Raw genomic sequence first — 22020 nt, 5'->3', positions numbered from 1 at the left:
ATATTAATATTAAAAAGCAACTGTACATGGAGACATGCCACACCTATGGCCCCCAAGAGGGAGGATGATCTTTCAACAGAACCATGTCAAGTGTTGAGTCCTCTATTCCAACAGACCGTGTCAAGTGTTGGAGTGACAGGAAATAGATGTGGCAACCAGTCTTCATAGAATAGGTCATCTTATTCCAGTTGAATGCTAAAATCCTCCTCTGCCCTTTGTTGAGTGTTCATTTGACTCACAGAGATCTGCTCATTCAGAGCAGTGAGCCCACATACCGCTTTCCCAGATTTCCTTGTCACCGGTCTTCTGAGTTCCTGATAATCAAGCCAAGCTGTTGGCCATAGTCCACGAGTCAGTATATATTCCCAGGATGGGCCTTTTATGCTTCTGAGCAAAGCAAACACACGATATATCAAAGTTCTGCCCACGGAGAGGACTTCCCTCAACCGCTGTCCAGGGGTGTCAGGAAGGGGCTGTCCTGCAGCAGATGTCCACTTTGAGGTGGTGCCTGCATGTTGGGCAGAACCTCTGTAAAGCAAGTTTGAGTCTTCTATTTCTCTGTCAACTGACACTAGAGAACTCCTTATGGGGACATAGGTGCAGGCTATTAGAAGGTGGTGTAGCTGGAGTTGGGGACCATGGATACTGGACCACTTCCTCACATAACATGGACATACTTTCAGGGCCTGATAGGGCCAGTTCCACTGGCCCAAAGAACAGAGAAACTTGCACAGCAGTCTGGACCTGTTGCAAAGCCTTCTTTTTTCTGGGTCCCACTTGAAATCAGAAGCTTTCCAGGTCACTCACAAAATGGACCAGAATAAAACACCAAAAAACGGTATATGATACCTCCAAAATTCAAAGTCCACAGGGTATTGAGTCACTTTTTTAGCTGTAGGAGAGGTGGAAGCAGCATCACCTCATAAGGGTTATTTAGACATGTCTGACACAGCTGAACCCCTAGAAATTACACTGAGGTAAAAGGTCCCTGAATTTTGGGGGGATTTATTTCCCACCTTCTGACATGTTTATGTCTTACAGTAAATCTAGGCTAGTTTCTACTTCTTGTTCACTGGTTACAGTCAGCACAATGCATCACTGTAATAGACCAGTGGTATCTTATAGAAGGGACAGTTGATCAAGATCCCTGCAAAATAAATTATAACATAGAACTGGAGGGTTGGTTTTCTGTGAGGTAGAACTGTGAAGGTGGATTGCTAGACTTAGGTAGAAGTAAACAGAGGACATTTTAATTTGCTTAGTGAAACCATATCTGATACAGCAGCTTCAGTTAGAGGCACCATATAGCTTATGACAATCAACTGTCTTTCTCCAAGATCCATCTGTTTTCTGCACTAGCCAAATAGGGTATGATGAGAATCCCTGCTTCTTTCCAATCCTTGATGATGCACTAAATCTCAGAAATTCTTACGGGAAAGCAGAATGAATTTTGGTTTACTCTTTTCCCAGTTAGAAGCACTTCTAGTGGTTTCAGCCTGGGCTATATCACCATAGAAACCCTGCACAGGTCAGGGAACTGACTTGGGGATTCTGCCAGCTCCTCAGTATATTGGTTCCAATTACACATTCTGGAACTGGGAAATCATGATAGGGTGGATTTGGGGAATCACTGGGGCCACCATGAACTAGACCTGAGCTATAACCCCATGGATCATTGGACCTCCATAAGCCTTTACTCTGACTAATGTGTTTTAGTTCTCCTAGAGTAAGTGCCAGTTCAGAGCCAGTCTTTAGTTGTCCCTAAAAGGTATGGTTAGATCTTTTTCCCTAGTTCATAATTACCTTCATTAAAGGTACCTACTTTTGGAGAAAATGTGAGAAAGTTTAACAGCACATTTTCCCCCCAGTATTCTGTGGTCCTACCTCAAGGACACCTAGTCTTCTCTTTATTCAAGGGGTTCTGGGTCTATAAACTGGCTCAAACATGAAAATTGATTGAGAGGCTGTGAATGATTCAGTTTAAACTTTTATTTACTTGAATTTGCTTTAGATGAAGCAAGAGTTTAGTAAGCGTCCTGACTGTTTCACTTCTAGGAACATCAAAATCAAGTAGCCAACACCATAGGTCTCCATGAGTCAGAATGTTCCGATTGCTATGTTGATTGTGTCTCCACTACAGAAGCCATGCCCACTCTGCTTTGGTGCTGCCACTTGGCTACTGACATCCTGGGATCCAGTCATTCTCATTGCTTAGGTTTTCCAATATGATGCCTGCATTCTCTACTGTAAGGCCTGGCAGAGAAGAAGAATCTACAGAACTCCCCACAAATATATTTCCCAAAGTAGTGGTAAAAGGCATGTTTTCTGTACCCTTCCTGTATGGGAGATTAGATCTAACACTCCAATCTCCATAGGACTTTGAATTCTTTCTTCTACAGTAAAAGAAACCAGATCTGACCTTTCCAGCTCATTCATTGTGGGCCACCTCTTCAGTCATGTTTCAGTCAACCAAATAAATAAGCAGTTAGGAATCTCTTTCTGACTCCCAAGCTACATCATGAACTGTAGAATCCCTGTTCAGTGAACCTCTCTCAATAAATTCAGCCTAGTCCAAATTTATGTTTCTTCTACCATTATCCCATAACCTTAATATCCATCCCCACACATGTCCTGAAGATATCTGTCTGTATATTCAGAAAATTCAAGTAATTCCTGTGGAGTATAGTACACATCCTCCTAGGTCATACTTTTTACTTTGCCTGTAGGGACCTCCTGGGGCTTGAAGGTAGTTATAATTCTTGAAGCAATGGATGGCTGGAGAGGGTAGATCCTCAGGAGGTTCAGCATTATCTTGATGGCAACTTCCTGAATCTTCCCAGGCAATACTCCCATATGGAGGCAGAGTGATTTCTCCCATTTGGAGCAGTGAGTACTCTTCTACTAGAAAAAAAAAACTAATCAGAATTTAGGGCTTGGGCTGGAGTGGTAAAACTCTTGCCTCACACATATGAGGCACTGGGTTTGATCCTCAGCACCACATTAAAAAAATAAATGAATAAATAAAGATATTTAAAAAAGGAATTTAGGAGCTCAATGTCTCCAACTTCACCAGGGCCTCTCTATACATCATGTCTTCATTACAATATTCAGTAGTCCTTCCTTCCCAATCAATGTCCTCACTGTGACGGGCTGACAGATTTGGCTTATAGAAATGTTATAGGCCAGCTATATGGGCAATGACTAAACAGATTCCATTTTGCTCTGAGACTCCATGTTATGTAGGAAATGAGCTTCTCCCATTGGAACGCCCTACCTCTGTACCCATCAACAATTGCTTAGCTTCTCCCATAGGAACACCCCGCCTCTCTACTCATCATTGGTTATTTAGTGTGACATGTTTAGCAATACAAAATGACAATTCTCATATGATGAAAAATTGTTCCCTTTTGATTCCTGTTTCTCCTAAACAATGCACCATGTGAATGGTCAACAATGATTGTGTGGATGTTAATAACCATTCTTTAGTTGGTTCCTAGGTAGGGTCATTTTGACCTACTTCCCCCTCTGCTGATGATTTCACGATGTTAGTTTGTGATTTTGAATCACAGAAACAGACACTTAAGATTGATATGATTTTTGGTATAAGAACTCCTGCAACCCTGTGGTCGAGGCTGTTCTCCCAATAGTCGTTTTTGGGGCATTGTGTGAGACAGCTGGCTGGCTTAATGAAGACTCTCAAATCTGGACTTCTCAGTGGTGATCGGTCTGTTCTTAAATTGCACCCCATACCACTCACTGTACCAGTAAATACATTACAAGACTAAGGGATCATCTTACATTGAAATTCAGTCAGCCACAGGATGAGATTCTGGGTTTTATTTTCAGTAATCTCAGACTTACAGCTACTGGAGATAAGGGTCTCCTTCAGTGCACACAGAAACTTCCAGATCATTTATGCAGCATTTGAGCTGAGAATATGTTTCCCTGAGCTCACTTTCTTCTTTCTCTAACTTGTCCAGTGACATTAAGAAGAACCAGTCAATCTCATTATATTCAATAGTTTACCAAAAATATTTGAAAGTATCATCCTTTCTACCTTAAGTTGATTAGGATTATCCAAGGGTAACATTTTGCATATTTTGTTCTAGAACATACTGTGGACTATTAGTGCTCTTTACTACCAGAAATAAAACCAATTGAATACTAAATTCTAATGAAATTAGAGAGTCATTCCAGAAACCTCAGAATGAATTCAGAAAAATTTTAAAATTTTGTTCCTTTAGAACCACTCATATTACCAAATCTGCAGTACTAATCTGTATTAGTCATGCAATTCCAAAGAAATAAACGAAGAGGTTAGATACAGAGAGACAGATGGAAGACAGATAGATAAATAGGCAGATTTATTTTAAGAAATTGACACACATGGATTATGGAGACTGAATTCCAAGATGAGAGGCTGGTAAGATGGAGACCCTGGAGAACCAATGATGTAGTTCTAGCCCAAGTTTGAGGGTCTGAGAAGCAGGGTAGCTGGTGATAAAAAGTTCCAGTCCCAGTCTGAGTCCACAGGCAGGGGAGGACTCGTGTCTCAGATCAAAGACTCAGGCAGAGAGACAAAATTCTTTCTTAGTCTTAAAAATGAATATGCATACATATGTTTATAATATAATTATATATTATAATTCACTGCCAGAATAACATTTTAAAGGAAAATAGTGTACAGCTGTTGGTTATTTACCTTGAATACATTTTGCATCGTATTGATTACATTATATAGTCCATAACTAAAGAATCAAATTATCAATATTCTTAAATAGGTAACCAAGCATCCATAAGATTTAGGGAACGTTTAGATGATATACATGATTAATGACAGAAACCTTAAGCCCTCCTGTTGTAAATTTTATGCTATCTTTTTTTTTTGTTCTTTTTAGATATAGATGATAATAGAGTGTATTTTGATGCATTATACATGCATGGATTATATCTTATTCTAATTAGGATCCCAGTCTAGTGGTTGTACATGATATGGAGTTTCACTGGTCATGTATTCATACATAAACATAGGAAAGTTAAGTCAGATTCATTCCATTGTCTTTCCTATTCCTATCCCCCACTTCCCTTCTTTCTCATTTGTCTGATCCACCAAACTTCTATTCTTCCTCCCTCCCTTGTTGTGTGTTAGCATAACACATATCAGAGAGAATATTCAACACATGCAAATAGTGCTTAACAAATAAATGGGTACCCATAGCCCAGTCAAGTTCACACATAAAATCAACCATCTCAAAGAACGTGAAACCTTCATGCACTGGGGGAATTCACGCCTTTTGAGGAGGACGTTGAACTTCCTTCACACATGGAATTGGATTTTGATTCAACCTTATTCTACTTTCATGGGGGAAGGGAAATGCTTCACCTAACAGTTTCAATAATTTGTTATAATCATGATGAAAATGTGTGCATCTTCTGTGGACAAGCAGAAACAATGGATAAACCAAAAGCATACCAGAAATTCATAAAAATATCAGCTATATATCGACAATCTTCATGATAAACTTGGACATTTTTAAAAGAAAGACATTTTTTGAATAACCCTGAGGACCATAATAAACCATCTTGGTTCTTTTGTTTGTCAAAGTTTCCAATATCTGAGACTATTATTCAAAGTCTGAGGTTCATGGACCCTGTTGGTGAGGAAATGTGCATTATCTACATAAAAGTAAAATTTTAGTTTGAATTTAGATGCCCGCTTACAAATGGAAATTTGTAATTACAAATACAAATAATTACAAATTTATAATTACAAATACAAATTTGAAATTACAAATACAAATTTAAGAATGAATTCTTGCCAACAAATCCTTTACACAAATGTATTATAATCAATTTAACATAAGATATACAAGACACATGTAACATCTAGTCTTTTTTTGTGTGTGTGTGGGTACCAGGGAATGAACCCAGGGGTGCTTAACCTTTGAGCCATATCCCCAGCCCTTTTTACATTTTATTTTGAGACAGGGTTTCACTAGGCTGCTTAGGGCCTCGCTAAGTTGCTGAGGCTGGCTTTCAACTTGCCATCCTCCTGCCTCAGCCTCCTGAGTCACTGGGGTTGCAGGCAGGTGCCACCGTGCCTGGATACATTTCTGCTTTAGAAAACAATTTGGTTAAATTTTTGTCTACCATATTTGCCAAATGAATGGCAAACTGAAGATAATAAAATTATTGTTTACAATCTGGTCCTAGTATCAAAATCAGTTTGGAGGGTATTTTCCTGTGAAATAAATAGATATGCACACACAATTTTTAACATTTAACATTTAACTTGAAAGTCGAGTATTGTAAGAACCATAGTTTAAGATAGTTTGAAGGCATTACATTGTCAAAATATGTATTTGTTGTCAATACTTAGTTGATGTTAACATTTTTCATTATGGTGTTGTGACATTGAAGAGGAACTGGAAAAGATCAACACCCCAAGATTCTTATTTGAGCTCCAAATTAGTGAAAATTCAGTACATTCCACAGCCTTCATTATGGTTAGATATGCAGTGTCCCCCAAAAGCTCATGTGTGAGACAATACAGGAAGGAAATGATTGGGTTATGAGACCCTTAACCTAATCAACACTGTAATCCCCTTGTAGGATTAACTGGGTGGTAACTGCCAGCAGGTAGGGTGTGCCTGGAGGAGGTGGGTTCCTAGGAGTGTGACTTTGGGGCATGTATTTTGTCCTGTTGAGCAGGGCTCTCTCTCTTCTTCTATGTTGTGATATCCTGAGTTGTTTTCCTCTGCTACACCCTTCTGCCATGATGTTCTGCCTCATCTCAGGCCCCGAGCAATGAAGCCAGCTGTCTTTGGACTGAGACCTCTGAAACGGTGAGCCCCAAATAAACTTTTCCTTCTCTAGTTGTTCTTGTTAGGTGTTTTGGTCACAGCAGTGAAAAAAAGTTCACTAAAACACTGCTTTAGGTTTTGGATTTTAATATTTCCAGAGTTGACCTCATGAAAATATCCTTTACTCTTATAAGTCATGAGAATGAAGGGTCACAATGCCAACACTCTGTAAAAGGACTCAGTGCCTTTTAAGCCAGATTTCGTGTAGTGAAATCAAAGCACAGATATTTTTTAAGCTAAAAGTGGGAATTTTAAGAAATGAAGAAGAGAAATCCTTTCAACAAAGTAAAGGGAATTCTGTCTGGTAATCTCTTTGAGGTAAAGACAATAAGAGAACTGAGTTTCCCACAATTTCTTTGTGTCTGGGATATGCCCAAAGAAACCTAGCTGGTCACATACATATTTTAAATTTTATAGAATTGTAAGCCAATAAAAAGGTCAATGATGTGAACTGGTGTACTATGTGAATTATGATAATAACAAAAAAGTATGATTCATAAAACATTAAAGAACTTTTTCCATTGTGTGGATCTATGGATTTATGAAAATTGCTTTCTTTGATATTTAGTCAGGCATGAAACAGCCTTCTGCTTCCATTGCATTGAACACACAGGGGAATGATTGTAATCAAAGATGCAACTTGTTTTCTGGATTTATGTCCCATTACTATTAGACCACAAGGGGTTCATATAGTTGAAACAGAAACTATAATGGAAATAATATATAACAATCTCACTTTACATTTCTTTAAAGATCATAAGGGAGAGCGTGGTGTGGGTTAAGTGGGTTCTAATGCAGGTGGGTTGTCCATATTACTTATGATGAAGCAGAGGTTTAGGGTTGAAGGGATTTGCCCAGAGCTGAGGCGTTGGTCAAGAGAAGCCATGATTAGGACCCAGGGCTCTGACCTCCATTTGTGCCATGACACACCATCCAAACACCTGCTTTCACGAATGATTGCTATGGTTTTTGAGTTTTGTATGATTGGATTTGCAAATGTTTCCTACTCTCTCTGCTAAGGGTAATAAACAGCATGATTTATGGATTCATGCAACTAGCATGCATGAAACAGCACCAGGTGACAGATGCTGTTCTTAGCACAGGGCATTGCTCTAGAATTTGAGGTCATTCCTGTTATCAGAAATATGCCAAGTCTCCTACAAAACAAATGTCTTCCTTTCAGTTTCCTTCCTTTGTACTTGCAGAATAGATTCAACTAAAAATTTGAGTCTGATGAAAGCAGTTTCCTGTTCTGAATCTGCAAACATTGGTTCTCAGATTATTGTTTTAGAAATTACAGCTTCCCTTCAATATGCATAAATGATTACAGATCACTAATAATTAAAATCAAAACAAAGCTAGAATTACCAAAAATTTTTTTAGAGAATGAAATTATACATATAAACACACACATATGCAGAAATAGTAATTCTTCATATCACACAGAAAGTAATTCTATTGTTTTATAACACCTACCTCAATAAATAATAATAAGCAAATAAGCAAACTTTATTTTTGCTCTTCATTTTAGAAATGGAGAATGTCTTTCTTTCTACTTGTACAAGAAAAAAAACCCCCACACATATATAGCATATATATGTACATGTATGTATATATATATATACACACAAAAGCATTCATTTTATACAATTAAAAGAAGTAATACCAAAGATATTTTATTATATTTAAATAAGTTTTAAATATTTTATTTCCAATAGATAAAATGATTAGAATTTAAGGAAAATATGGATAAATAGAAGTAAGGATGGGTATTTTTGTTTTTAATAAAATACATTCAGTATGATTTTTATCCAATTTTTAAATAAACTTAACATTGTAAAATAAAATTAACCAGCTTACCAATTTACTTGAGTCTCAAGTTTCTTTTGAGAAAATGAAATTCAAAGTAATAATAAGCCTCCCTGTGCTTCAGTCGCGTCATATCTTGCCTCCCCCATGAGGACTCTGGGGCTCCCTTCCTTCACCTGTGACCACCACACGGCATCTCCCTTTCCCAGTCCTACCGTGGCATGGCTGAGCCCATGCCTGCACCATCTCTGATTGGAACCCCTACCACCTGTGATGAAACTGAGACTGCTCTCTCTGCTGCAGAAGAGTGGAAGGCACGTGTGTGTTAGAGTGTGAGAAATAGCAAAGTCTACTGGTCCGTTATCAGAAGACAGTATTTAGCCTTAAATGTAAAATTGGGATGTAAGAAAGACAGTCAGAGAGGAAACAGAGCAGAAGGGAAAGTTAAAAGAGCACCGCAGCCTACGAATGTGCAGATCCAGAGTCCAGGAACCTGAGCAGCCCTTGACAGACGAGGTGGGAGAATGGATCGGCCTGATCAACAGAGATAGGAATCTCTCTGTTAAGAAAGAGTCACTTACGCAAAGAAGTAAAGGCTGTGTGTGTGTCAGAATGCATGCACCCCAGGAAGGCTTTCCTGCCACAGTCGAACAAAGGGAGGTGAGGACAACTAAAGGTATATTTATTTAAGTAACCCAACAGGAGACAGCAAAACCTAGGTGACATTTGGGAAGTCTAGATACCCCATAGTACTCAGCCAGTGAAGAACCAGGAGAGGGACCTTGCCTCGGGGTAAAATGCTGGTTGTACCCAATCTGTGTTGCTTGCTGGCCAGATGCTTTCTGGAACACATCCTTCTGCAGACATAGAGTTCACCTTGCTGAGCTACTTCTGGGCCTGTCTGAGTCCTTGTGGCACCCCGATGTCTAGCAAGAGTGATGTTAGTCTATCATGAACTGTGGCTTGCTGTCTCCTAGAGCCTTTGAGGGAAGCAAGGAAGGTACAAGACAAAAATCAGTGCCTCCATTCTCTAATATTTTACTCAAAATATTGGCTAGGTTAGCCCCAACTCCCATCGAAATCCCAAATATCCCAGCCTTAAAGATACTGTGCATTTTTTCAAAGTAGACACTATCATAGAGCCTGTTTTGTGTACTTATTTTAGTCAAGTAGTTGTCCTACTTAATTAAAATGACTCCAATTATTTTTCCCTATCACAGCTTAAAAGTTCTTTCAATTACAGGAATTGCGTTCCAGAATTTATGTTAGGTGCTTTTTGTGTAGCTCTGAAAACAGCCTGTGTGATTGTAGGCACACCCTGGCTTGGGGGTTCTCAGCCCTGACTGCTCATTGGCATAACATGAGAACTCTGAAAATACCGAAGTCTGGAACCCTCCCCTGGACACCACTTTGACTGGACTGTGGTGGAACCTGGCCGTGGAAGTTTATTAGGAGTTTACTAATAGACAAGCAGTAAACACCAAACAAAAACAAAAACAAAGGGCTGGGTAGATAGCTCAGCTGGTAGAGTGCTTGCCTTGCAAGCACAAAGCCCTGAGTTTGATCCCCAGTAGCGCAAAACAAAAACAAAAACAAAAACAAAAAAACCTTATTAACTACACCTGGATAACTGATTTAATTGAATTCTTCCCTGATTTCCTGAGCAGTTTATTAAAACCTTTTATCCATTGCCCCCATGAATGAACACACTATCTTCTCTGATCTTAAAAGACAGGATATTAATCTGGATAAATACTTTTGAAAATATAAACAGAGGGACTATGTCTGGAAATAATTATGAAAAAACACCTCCCACCCAAATGCATTCTAAAGTAGAACACACCAGAGAGAGGTGAGGTACAGAAGGCAGATGTGGGTCCTCTTAGAGGCCACTGCTGACCTTGGGGTCCTATGAGTACAGTAAACAGAGTCATTGTATTTTAGTATGCACTATGCATTTGAACTTTTTCATAATCTCAAAGAAGATTAGTAGTCTGGGGAAGGGAGACAGATAATGTATTCTAATGCAGCATCTTTTATTAGAAACCTAAAAGAATCTGTCTTACTTTGGAGTTTGTCAATTATATTAATGCTTGATTAGCATTAGAGAAATTCTGTGAGCTTTAACATTGATTAAATGCCACAGCTAATGGGTTTTTCATAGTAAATAGAATAACAATAGTATATAGTTATAAATACAGTTTCTAATGAAGAAATTGTTTTGTTAGTTTAGATATGGTCCAAGGCAAAATCCTCATTCTTCACGAAGCGTACCACGATGTTCCTACACACCAACGAGGTGAAGGGAACAGTGGTCCACTCAGGACATTTATATGGAGCCCACCTATATGCACAGTCAAGTCACACCAGTCATATGAAGTTCCATTCTAAACCTCAGTTTGCAGTTGGAATATGTGGGCTCTAGACTTAAAACTGCTGTTCAAGTTCACACCGTTAACAAGAAAACAGATTCCGTGATCAGGCTTTTCAATACACAACGCCAATGGAGAAAGCAAACCAACTAATCCCACCCAAATTAAAAGAGAAGAAGAGGGGCTGGGGTTGGGTCTCAGTGGTAGAGCACTGGCCTAGCATGTGTGAGGCACTGGGTTCAGTTCTCAGCACCGCATATAAATAATTAAAGGTCCATCGACAACTAAAAAAAATTTAAAAAAAAAATAGGTGAAGGAAGGAAGAAAGAGGGAAAGACGGAAGGAAGGATGACCGAAGAGCACTTAGACCCACCTGAGTATTCATGGAAACATCCTAGAAAACTTAAATATCACGTTCCATAACCAAACAATGGTCTATTCATGTATTCTAAGAAGTATGTCCCCTCCCTTTCCTCTTCCTTTTTTTTTTGCATCAACGCCCTTATAAGGACACAGTGGCAACAATGGGCACTTTAGTTGAAAATCACTTAGAAGCGTTTGAGTCAAGCACAGAAGTTTAGAACCGCATGTCTGGTCGTAGGTCTGGGATGGATGGGGCTTGCAGCCTGGAGGGAAGGACTTACTGCTCCTTTTCTGTGAAAGTAAAGGAGGAAAGAGAACCAATTTTAAGTATGGAAGTAAAAATCTGGATGGAAAGTTATACTCTGTGTATGTATGATATGTCAAAATACATTCTACTGTCACGAATCACTAACAAGAACAAATGAAAAATAAAGAAAAGTAAACATTCAGGAGAGTTCTGAAGGGCTGTCTTGCTCCTTTCTGACAAGAGCAGAGAGACTGGGAAGGGGGCTGGCTGGGAGACAGGGAGATCTTGAAGGGCCCTCGAGGCCATGCCAAGGGATGTGGGGATTTCCCAAGGACATCAAAGGGTCGTGGAAAATATCCAAGCACTCACGTATGTAATTGAAGAAAAGGACCCATGTTGGGGGAAGGCATTAGAAAGGAAGAAGATTGAAGGTCAAGACACCAAGCTCTGCGCTTACATTGCTGAGGGACTGTAAGGGCTGAACTCAGCTCCACTGCCTAGGGAGAGAAGAGCAGATTCTGGTTGTCCCGAGACAGTGTCTGTAAGATTTCAAGATTGTATGAAAGGAGAAGAGAAAGAAATCATGAGCAGCCTCCAAGTCAAATAACTGGATGGTGAGGAGAGGCATAGGGGAGGAATCAGGGCAGAGGGGAACAAAACATTCTGGTTAGGTTTTGTTGGATCTGAGGCACCTGTGAGAAAGGATGAGATAATGTGAAAAATCCTATTAGAAAGTCTGTCAGTCATATTTCTTTCTTTCTTTCTTTCTTTTTTTTTTTTTTGCGGTGCTGGGGATTGAACCCAGGGTTTTGTGCTTGCAAGGCAAGTATTCTACCAACTGAGCCATATCCCCAGCCCTGTCAGCCATATTTTGAGATCTATTTTTTTCCCCATACTAATAAAGGGGGTAAACACCAACTCCATGGTTGAGTTTCCATTGAAGCTGATGGGGCATCAGTATTGCCGATGAGATGTGAAAATAAAAAGTAGCAAGACTACAGTTGCCCATGATTCCTCTGTGATATATTTGGTATCTGCATTTGGGTTTACAGTTATTTTATTTTAAATTATTCAAGATGTTTTAAAATTGAACTTCAGGGCCAGTGGTTGGATGTGCTTGTTCCGAATATTTATTTTCAACAGAACAACCACCCAAAATATAGTGGCTTAAAAAAATGACCACATTTAATTTGCTGATATTACAGTTGTGCAGGGCACCGCAGGGACAACTCCGCATCATCTGGGAACAGGCTCAAAGACCAGGGACAGGAATCCTCCACAGGCTCAATCACTCACCAGCGTAGTGGTTGATGCTAATTGTTCGATTTTTCTTTGGTCATTCAGCCCTCTCAGCATGGTGCATGGATCTGAAGGTGAGCTTCCCAGGAGAGCAGAAGAGAGTCAGGCCTAGCTGGGCTGCCTCTCCTGACTGAGCCTAAGTGGCTAAGTGGCTTTTCTACCGCATTCTATTCATTAGAAACAAGGCACTAAATCTGGCCCACATTCCAGGGAAGGGGAATTGGACTCCATTTTTTTTTTTTTTTAACAACTGTCAAATAATTTAAGGCTGTATTTTCAAACCACTACAGGGATCTCAGAAGTCTCTGTTATCTAAACCCAATTATTCATTTATTTAAGTTTTAATATAATTTTAAAAGAATCTGACACTGAGACCAAGATTGTATTCAGTAGTCATTACAGCACATAAAAATTTGATATTTCAGAGCATTTTTTTTCCCTTTGTCCAAATGTGGAGCTGCAGTTTAGTAAGAGATAATATATAAACTGATAATGGGAAATGAGTTTGGGGGCCGATCTTATCTTAAAAAAAAAATCTAAAAAAGGACTTTGAATGTTTTCACTGCAAGGAAATGGTAAATGTTGGAGGAGACAGACTTTCCCTGAATTGAACATTATACGATGAGTACATGTGTCAAAACACCACGTGGCACTCCGTAAAGTTGTACGATTTTATGTGTCCATTAAAACTAACCTGAAAATTTATGTTTTAAGGAAGCGCAGAGTTTGCTGAGCATCCGTATGATTCCGTGCTAGTTATGTAAAAGAGTTGTAATCTTTTCCCAGGAGTGGAAATTACATTTTTGAAAAACCTAGGACCTTCCAAGTGAATGACAGCTTGAATATAATGAATGTCTTTTCATTTGAAATAACCTGAGTGGAAATGCTGTTATTGTCAATATCTTGTAAAAGAGGTAAGTTTGAACACTGTTAAAAAAACATATTGGAAGTGCCTTCTGTCTGTGATGTGGCATAAGGCTAAATCTTGAACACAACTTGGATTAAAAAGGCATGATGACCAAGAGGAAGCCATTGAACTTTAGAATGCACAACCTTGTTCTGAATCTTGCTTTGACTCTTCCTTGTTGGGGGACCCTAAAGTCTCATTATGAGGGTTAGAGACACAATCGTGATATCTGCCCCCGGCTGATGCTCAAAAACGTAGACTTAGCTGTCATTAATATCATGGTGGCGAGGTGAAGATGACAAGAAATTGTATGACTAGCTCAGGAGGACCAGAAATTATTAGAATGTTGAAATCTACCTGTGTGGCCACGTGGCTGTACGGGAGGAATGGCAGGTCCTTCCTTCACAGGGCGTGTTTTTTAAATTGTTAAGAAAATTATTCACAAGAACTTGAAAACAAAACATACACAGTTAAATTTCAACTGCCCCCAAAAGATAGCATAGTAAAGGTTATGTGATTTTGCTAGAAAGTTTGATGTTAAAATGGGCAACTCATTATTATAAGAGTCTAATTTACTTGCATCTTTTGATTCATATAAATTTCCTAAGACATTGACTTAATTATCCAGGTCAAGTAAATGAATCAACCTTGTAAATTAATATATGGAAAGATGTACCTGTTATTTCCTACCTTTAGAATTTCAAAAGTGGAATATTATATATTTTAACATAAAATGGGCATAAAATGCCATAACAAATATATCAGTAAAATAATAAATATATTACCAGTTGTTCTTTCAAAACACACAGGGGCCTAACTCAAGTGCCTAATTAAAAAATATATAGGCATAATTCAAGCTTATAAAAGGTTCTATAAATCTCTGTGAAGCTAATTGTTATAATAAATCATTAATGCACTACTGTCATTAAAAAATTTTAAGAATACTTTATTTTCCACTACAAATTTATAGATAGCATAAAATATCTCAGTGGTCCTTTAAAATGGTTGTTTAAAATGTTGCTTTTGAGTGTAATGGCAAATGCTGGCTGTTATGTCCATGAGAATTAGAACAGTAAATAGTAAAACTGAAAATATTTTCCAAGAGTAGATGTTCGTCATAAAGGTTTGGTTGGTACTTTGAATCTTTAACCAATGTTAAAGATACATTTTCACCATTAAAGGTTTTCAGTGAAAAATTAATGGACCTCTTTGAAACATAAAATAGTTAAGCTCTCTTAAACATACCAAATGTATCCCTGATAGATTCTTATCTATGAGCAGGTGAATAATATCAATTAAATACGGTGGTGAACTCTGTGGTTTACCAAAACCATGCACTTTCCTATTGTTTTATGGACTGTAAAATAATGACCCTGCTAATAATCAGTTGGCTTCTGCACCAAAATTTCTGCATTTAAGAAGTTACATCTACACTTACAACTCTTAAAGCAGCAAATGAGTCTGTTTATTAGGGTAAACACTAGTGGCACTATTAAGTAAACGTGTTGAGCACTTATTCTGCTCCATGTGCCTGTGTTTGTTTCCCAGGCACCCAGGAGAGAGTCCTTGCCCTCGTGAAGCTTACAGTCTGCTGGTTTGAATGAGTTGACACCTCCATTTCCCTTTAAAGTCTCTAGAGAAGCACCCACTCTGTAAATCAGGTGATGTGGCAATAACTGCTTTTGGAGGCAGGTGGTTCAGGTGAGTGAGTGAAACAGGCAGGACACCAAGCAGGAAGGAGCGGTTCAGGCTGTTCCACAGGGCAGTCCTGCCTCTTCAAAGGTATATACTTCCCAAAGGGTCACAGCAAGACTTACCCCTCCCTCCAAAAAAAAGCTCCCTCTCACCTCTGCTTTTATGGAGTCCTGGTGAAGCACACCAGGTTCCCCCACCCAAAAGACCCTTGCCATAATTAAGCTTCTCCAAAGACCCTGCCCATAATTACACTTCTTGCCACCAAGATTTTACAGAATGTCAGCAGGGTTTCTGCAGAGGGCGCTGTGGTGTGCGGCTTCTTCTTTCTTGTAAATGCCAGGTTTGCAGAATCTGTCTCAGACAGCTTGTTGCTATGCAAAAGATACTATCTTTGTTTTCTTGGTAAAAACTTGTAAAACCTCTGTCCAGCCTAAAAATAACTGTAACTGTTATGTACTCACCCACTGACATGTAACCAGACCACTGAGTATAAAGTTTAAAGCATTTCCAGATGCAAGGTCTAGAGATTTTGAGGCATCAGCCTCTCTGGACTGCTGCAGCTGAAATAAACCTGCTGCCTGAAAATTCCTCGGGTGAGCCTCATCTGTCCTACATCACTGGTTGGTCGGCAAAAAGAAAAATTTCCCAAAGAACCGTACAGTACAAATTAAGCTGGGATAAGACAGGAAGCCCACTCCTGAGCTGCCCAGTCACCTTCCCACTCAGATCAATGCTAAGCCAGCTGATCTTCAAGATTCCTTCCAGACCCGATGTTCTGTAGCTTTGCCAGACTACCTGGGGAAAAAATGGTTACTAAAGAACCCCCAAACCAGAGAAGCATTTCAAATTGAAGACTGAGATGTTCTGAGGTCCACACAGGACTGCCTTGAAGAAGATAATTTGGACTAGCCTTTGCTCCAGAGCCCTAGCCAGCACATCCACCTCTTCATCCCAATTACAGCCACCAGTTCAACATGTTTTATATGGTAAGGTTTTACTGGAGATGACATTGGATGAAGAGTTTCTCTGTTTACAAAGCAATGGAGTGGTGCACATCTATAATCCAAGCTACGGGGCAAATTAGGTAAATCTAGTCCCCTCCACCCAAAAAAATGCAATGGAGAATAATAGCTAACCAGCTCTGGTGTAGACAGTCCCCTAAGATTTGTGCACATGATTTTTTTTTTGGACGGGAGGAAACACACACACATATATACACACACAGAGACAAGTCACTGTGAGAGAAAATCAGAACTTTCCTTTGCCTGTTGGGATGTTGCCATCACTGTTAAACTTCACAGGGCCCATGTGTCTCCTGGGAAATCTATGGGATGCTCTGAGGTAGTTCAGCAACCTTTCTAGGACTCAGTTTCCCATTTGTTGAAGAGGATGATAATAGTACTTAATGCAGAGAGCTTTTGAGAGGGTTAAGTGACCAATGCAGGCAGAAGGACTTGCTACTTGACATGACATGTCCTAGGCACTTCTTATTAGATGCTTGTGGCAACTTGGAATAAAATAGAATTCAGATCTCTGTGGGTATGATTTTTCCCTGAGTAAACTCTGGGTGAAACAGCACTCAAATTTAGGCACAAGGTGGGTTCTTTCTTAGAAAATTGACCTGAGCTTCAATGGAGAAAGATGGTTATAGGATGTGAGAACTTGGTGCAGGAGACTGATTCCACTAGGGATAAAATGTAGAAATAGTTTTTGTTTTGACTTTCTGGAGTCTGATTTTATTCCCCTTTGTCTAGAGGTATCCCTTGTTAAAATCAACAACCTCCTTTGATCTTCCAAAATAATATTTCTGTGTCCCGAATAAAAGATTTGCAAGACAGACTTTGTTGAAAGAGAGAGGGGTGCACTGAATTCCACATCTGTGAACATACAGATCCACAGCTGTAGTGGGACCTAGCCATGCAGAGGAGGAAAATGCTGTTTGCAGAAGTAGGAAAGGGTGGACTTAGGGAAGTCATTTGGAGTTTTCACACGTTGTCACTCAGTCTCGAAACTGGAGAGACACTTCCCATGTGGACCCCTCTCACCACTGCTGACCTGTTTTGAAAAGTTTCCATGCTGCACAGACTCCATTCCATGATGGCTTTTCTGCCTGGCCCCCTCTCCATCGTTCCTGCAGTAGCCTAAATCCATTCCTTTATCACTTCCTTCTGAATTATATGCAACAGCTGTCTGTCTTCAAATATCCTTCCCTCTAGCTCTTCCTTCGTGTTGCTATGTAATGATCTTTTAAGATCCACATCTGCCCCAGATCTGCTTAAAATCCTTTAGTGACTTCCCAAAGCTTTCAAGAAAAAGTTCAAGTTCTGCGTGTTGGCACATACTGCCGTTTGTTGAACAAACATGGAGTTGAATGCGGATAGCCTCTTGTCTTATGTATAAAAGCCAAGTTTTCATGAGATTCATTGAAACCCTATATGTTTCCCAAACCTTCTCATTCCACAGGAAGCTGTAAAACCTTCTGCTCTGGACCCACAACTTTTCTATGTTCTTCCCTCGATGCCCTGCTTCCCACAGTTTGGCAACCCACAGGTTAACCCAGAGAATCAACCAGGCGTTAAACCTTTCTGTTTTAAAGAACCTTAAGACATCGTGCTGGATAAGATTAGTTATCTAATGCCCTCTTGTTTCAAGGGACCAGGTCATGCTATTTCAGTCTCCGTCCCTAGGAAGAAATATCCTGAAAGATTTAGGAAATGAGCTCCTTGTCTATAACAGCATGTCTGTCCTATTTCCATGCCAGCATCTGTGGCCCTGTAGCAACCCACATGTCTCTCATCCCAAGACAGACGATGCTCATCTGGGGGAGGACTTCACCTTCCTGACACTATGCCACCATCTGAACCCCAGCCCTTCAGCTATGCCCACGTGCATGTGCCTGGGAGAGTCTGATGATCTCGATGCTCTGCCTATACAGCAAAGAGCAGGCAGGAACACAACTGAGATTTATTTATTTATTTATTTATTATTTATTTTAAATTTAACATTTAATTACTACTTAGAGAAGGGGCATCCATAAAAAATCCATTAAAACTAAACATGCCTAAACATGCCTATAGATGTACTAGTTGGTAAATTGAAAGCGACTTGACGATATTTTAAATATTTTATATATGATTTTAAGGAAGGAGTAAAGAATGGAAGACATTTTTGAAAGTTTTTCCTCAAAACTCAGTGAAAACTGAGGTTCAGAGAGTAAAAGGTTAAAATTTGGTGACCTAAGTGATAACTTTATCTAGAATATAATTAGTTCATCTGAAGAATTGATTTTGGGAAAAAAAAAAAGAATTGATTTTGGATAATAGAGAAAAAATCTATATCAAAAATAATCATTTTTTTGGCTGTCTTCAGTAGGAATGCCAATAAACCAGGAGTTATTTTGTTTCTTTGTTTAATCCATCTAGAATCCAATCAAAGAGTTCTTCTGAACAGAAAGAGAGATGCAGGGGAGGAAATGGTGGATAAGCTTATAGCGCAAACACTGAAGGAGATGGAAAATGAAAAAGAGTTCTCCTCTGAGACGAAGAGGGATGGAAAAACATCTGTGGGCTGCGGGGTGGGAGGCAGAGCCTTTCCCTCTGCTTCATTCTGTTAGCTCAGCGTCCACAGAGCGCTTAGCACAGGACACTGGAAACTTCCACAGGACCTTTGGCCTTCCTGGCCTCTGACTGTGGGACCGGGAGTAAAGAGTGGTAAGCACTTGACATTTTTATGTATTGCATGTCCTATTATCTCTTCATAACAACTTTTATTTCCTTATAACAACCAGAGAATTGGTAGTTAATTGGTAGTTAATTTCCCAAAGGTCATATAGATACCAAAGGTTAAAATGCAGTTTCTGTTTTGGTCTATCTGATCACAAGTTGGACTCAGGTCTGATTTTCCTAAAACTTTCTTCCAATATAAAATGAGGATAATTCACTGGCTAAAACAAGCTCATTTCTCACCCATTTTTTTTTTTTTTTTTTTTTTATTGGTACTTCCTAGAAAATGTGACCCTCCTGCTCTTGGTTCCATCTTTTGTACATGAGAGTCCTATCCCTGCACCTCAGATGGAGGGGCCGGGGTGCTGTGTGGACACCTGGTCTGGAGGATCCAAGGCACTGCTTATGCTTGGCCCAGCCCCTCCTTTCAACTGGGGACGCTGCAACTGGGTTAACTGGTGTGAAGTGACAGAGCTGGAAGATGAAGTGGACACCAAGATCCAGGCTGTCCTCATGGTGGAAAGGTGAGCCGGGAAGCATACTGAACAAACTACGAGGAGAGTGATCAACCCTGTGGCGAAGAGCAGAGCCGCAGCTCAGGAGGCGACAGACAGCAAAGAAGGGAACTTCAGCTCCTGGACTTCAGATTTGTTGCAGCAATCAGAAAGACTTCCTGTGAGGCCCGTCTTCTCCCCTGAAACCTACACCCCCACACTTTTTTTTTGTGGTACGGGGAATTGAACCCAGGGATGCTCTACCACTGAGTCACACCCTCAACCCTTTTGAAATTTTATTTTGAGACAGGGTCTTGCTAAGTTGCTGAGGCTGCCCTTGGATTTGTGATCCTTCTGCCTCAGCCTCCTGGTAGCTAGGCAATTGCACTCTCAGCTCCTTCTTCTGTTTTGTTTTGTTTAAGCTGGTTTGAATGGGTGGCAGCTGTCTCTTGCAATGAATAATCCTAAAATAAAGGAAAGGAAAGGATGAAAATGTACTACATAATACATTTATTGTATGACTTCCTTTTCATGTTATGTTTAAATACTTTTTATGTCAATGCTTATCCACCATGTTACAATTGGAACAATCACATTGAAATTATGAAATTTTTGAGTTACCAATAATAAACTTTTTTATTATTAAAAAACTTTTTTATTATTAAAATTTTATTATTTTTTTATTCAGATTTTTTGAAGTTAAAAATGAATATGGAAGAGAATATTCTGCAGTTTATTTTCTGTTTAATTGTTAAAGGAATAAGGAATACTATACTGCTTTTTGAAAGGATGACTTTGGCTTATATAATTATACTATTCAAAGGACCCTTATGGTTTGGATATAGCTTAAGAGGCCACATCTCTTAAAAGTCCCACACCTCTTCCAGCTGTTGGAAGGTTACTGCTTACTGTGGCTCTGTGAGAAGTGGTGGAATCTTGAAGAGGTGGGAGGTAGTTAGTGGGTAGTAGTTAGGTCACTGGGGTTGCTGCCCATGGAAGAGATTGATGTGGTTCTCATGGGATCGATCCCAAGTTAGTCCCCGCAACAGTGAGTTGTTTAAAGAGTGAGACTGATCTCTCCCTGATCTGTCTTTCTGACTTGCTGTGTGTTATGGCCACAGCCCAGTTATGCCATGGTCATGGGCCAGGTTGCGGAGAGGAGAACAAAAGTGCCCAAAGACAGCACTGGACTAAAGTGCGAGAAGTAAAATCAAGTATCAATAAATGGGATGGATTCTAACTAAAAAGTTTCTTCACAGCAAAGGCAATAATCAAGAACACGAAGAGAGAGCCTTCAGAATGGGAGAAAATCTTTGCCATCTGCACCTCAGATAGAGCATTAATGTCCAGGATATATAAAGAACTCAAAAAAACTTAACACCAAAAAAACCCCAATAACCTAATCAATAAATGGGCAAAGGAAGTGAACAGACAATTCACAGAAGAAGAAATACAATCAGTCAACAAATATATGAAAAAAATGTTCACCATCTCTAGCAATTAGAGAAAAGTAAATTCATCTTGCTCCAGTCAGAATGGCAATTATCAAGAATACAAGGAACAATAAATGTTGGTGAAGATGTCGGAGGAAAGGTACACTCAGACATTGCTGGTGGGACTGCAAATCGGTGCAAGCACTCTGGAAAGCAGTATGAGATTCCTCAGAAAACTTGAAATGGAACCACTATTGGAACCACTTATCCCGCTCCTTGGTATATACCCAAAGGACTTAAAAACAGCATACTATAGTGACACGGCCACATTAATGTTTATAACAGCTCAATCTACAATAGCTAAGCTAGGGAACCAACCTAGGTGCCCTCAACAGATGACTGGATAAAGAAAATGTGGTATATATACACAGTGGATTATTAGTCATAAAGAAGAACAAAATTATGGCATTTGCTGGTAAATGGATGGAACTGGAGACTATCATGCTAAGTGAAATAAGATAATTCCCAAAACCCAAAGGCTGAATGTTCTCTCTGATATGTGGGTGCTAACACATAATAAGGGAGGTAGGGGAGGGAAGAATAGAAGTTCATTTGATTAGACAAAGAGGAATGAAGGGAAGGGAGGGGAGTGGGAATGGGAAGGACAGTGGAATGAATCAGACATCACTTTCCTATGTTCATACATGAATACACAACCAGTGTAACTCCTCATCATTCCCATCATAGGATGGGAATTTATACTCCATGTCTGTATGATGTGTCAGAATACACTCTACTGTTATGTACATCTAAAAA

The 22020-nt window shown here is 39.5% G+C and overlaps 2 long non-coding RNA genes across 2 annotated transcripts; both read left to right on the top strand.

Moving 5' to 3' along the window:
• The first annotated feature begins 75 nt into the window (after nucleotides 1–75).
• LOC124965541 (uncharacterized) lies at nucleotides 76–20404 on the top strand. The gene is made up of 3 exons (XR_007105195.1): nucleotides 76–6845; nucleotides 18978–19265; nucleotides 19561–20404. It is a non-coding gene; the product is annotated as an uncharacterized LOC124965541 (long non-coding RNA).
• Nucleotides 12526–16628, top strand: LOC124965542 (uncharacterized). The gene is made up of 3 exons (XR_007105196.1): nucleotides 12526–13027; nucleotides 13740–13867; nucleotides 15409–16628. It is a non-coding gene; the product is annotated as an uncharacterized LOC124965542 (long non-coding RNA).
• Nucleotides 20405–22020: the final 1616 nt, after the last annotated feature.

Source organism: Sciurus carolinensis, chromosome 15 (assembly GCF_902686445.1).
Source record: "Sciurus carolinensis chromosome 15, mSciCar1.2, whole genome shotgun sequence".
NCBI classification, from domain to species: Eukaryota; Metazoa; Chordata; class Mammalia; order Rodentia; family Sciuridae; genus Sciurus; species Sciurus carolinensis.
This window is presented reverse-complemented; position numbering and strand designations above follow the sequence as displayed.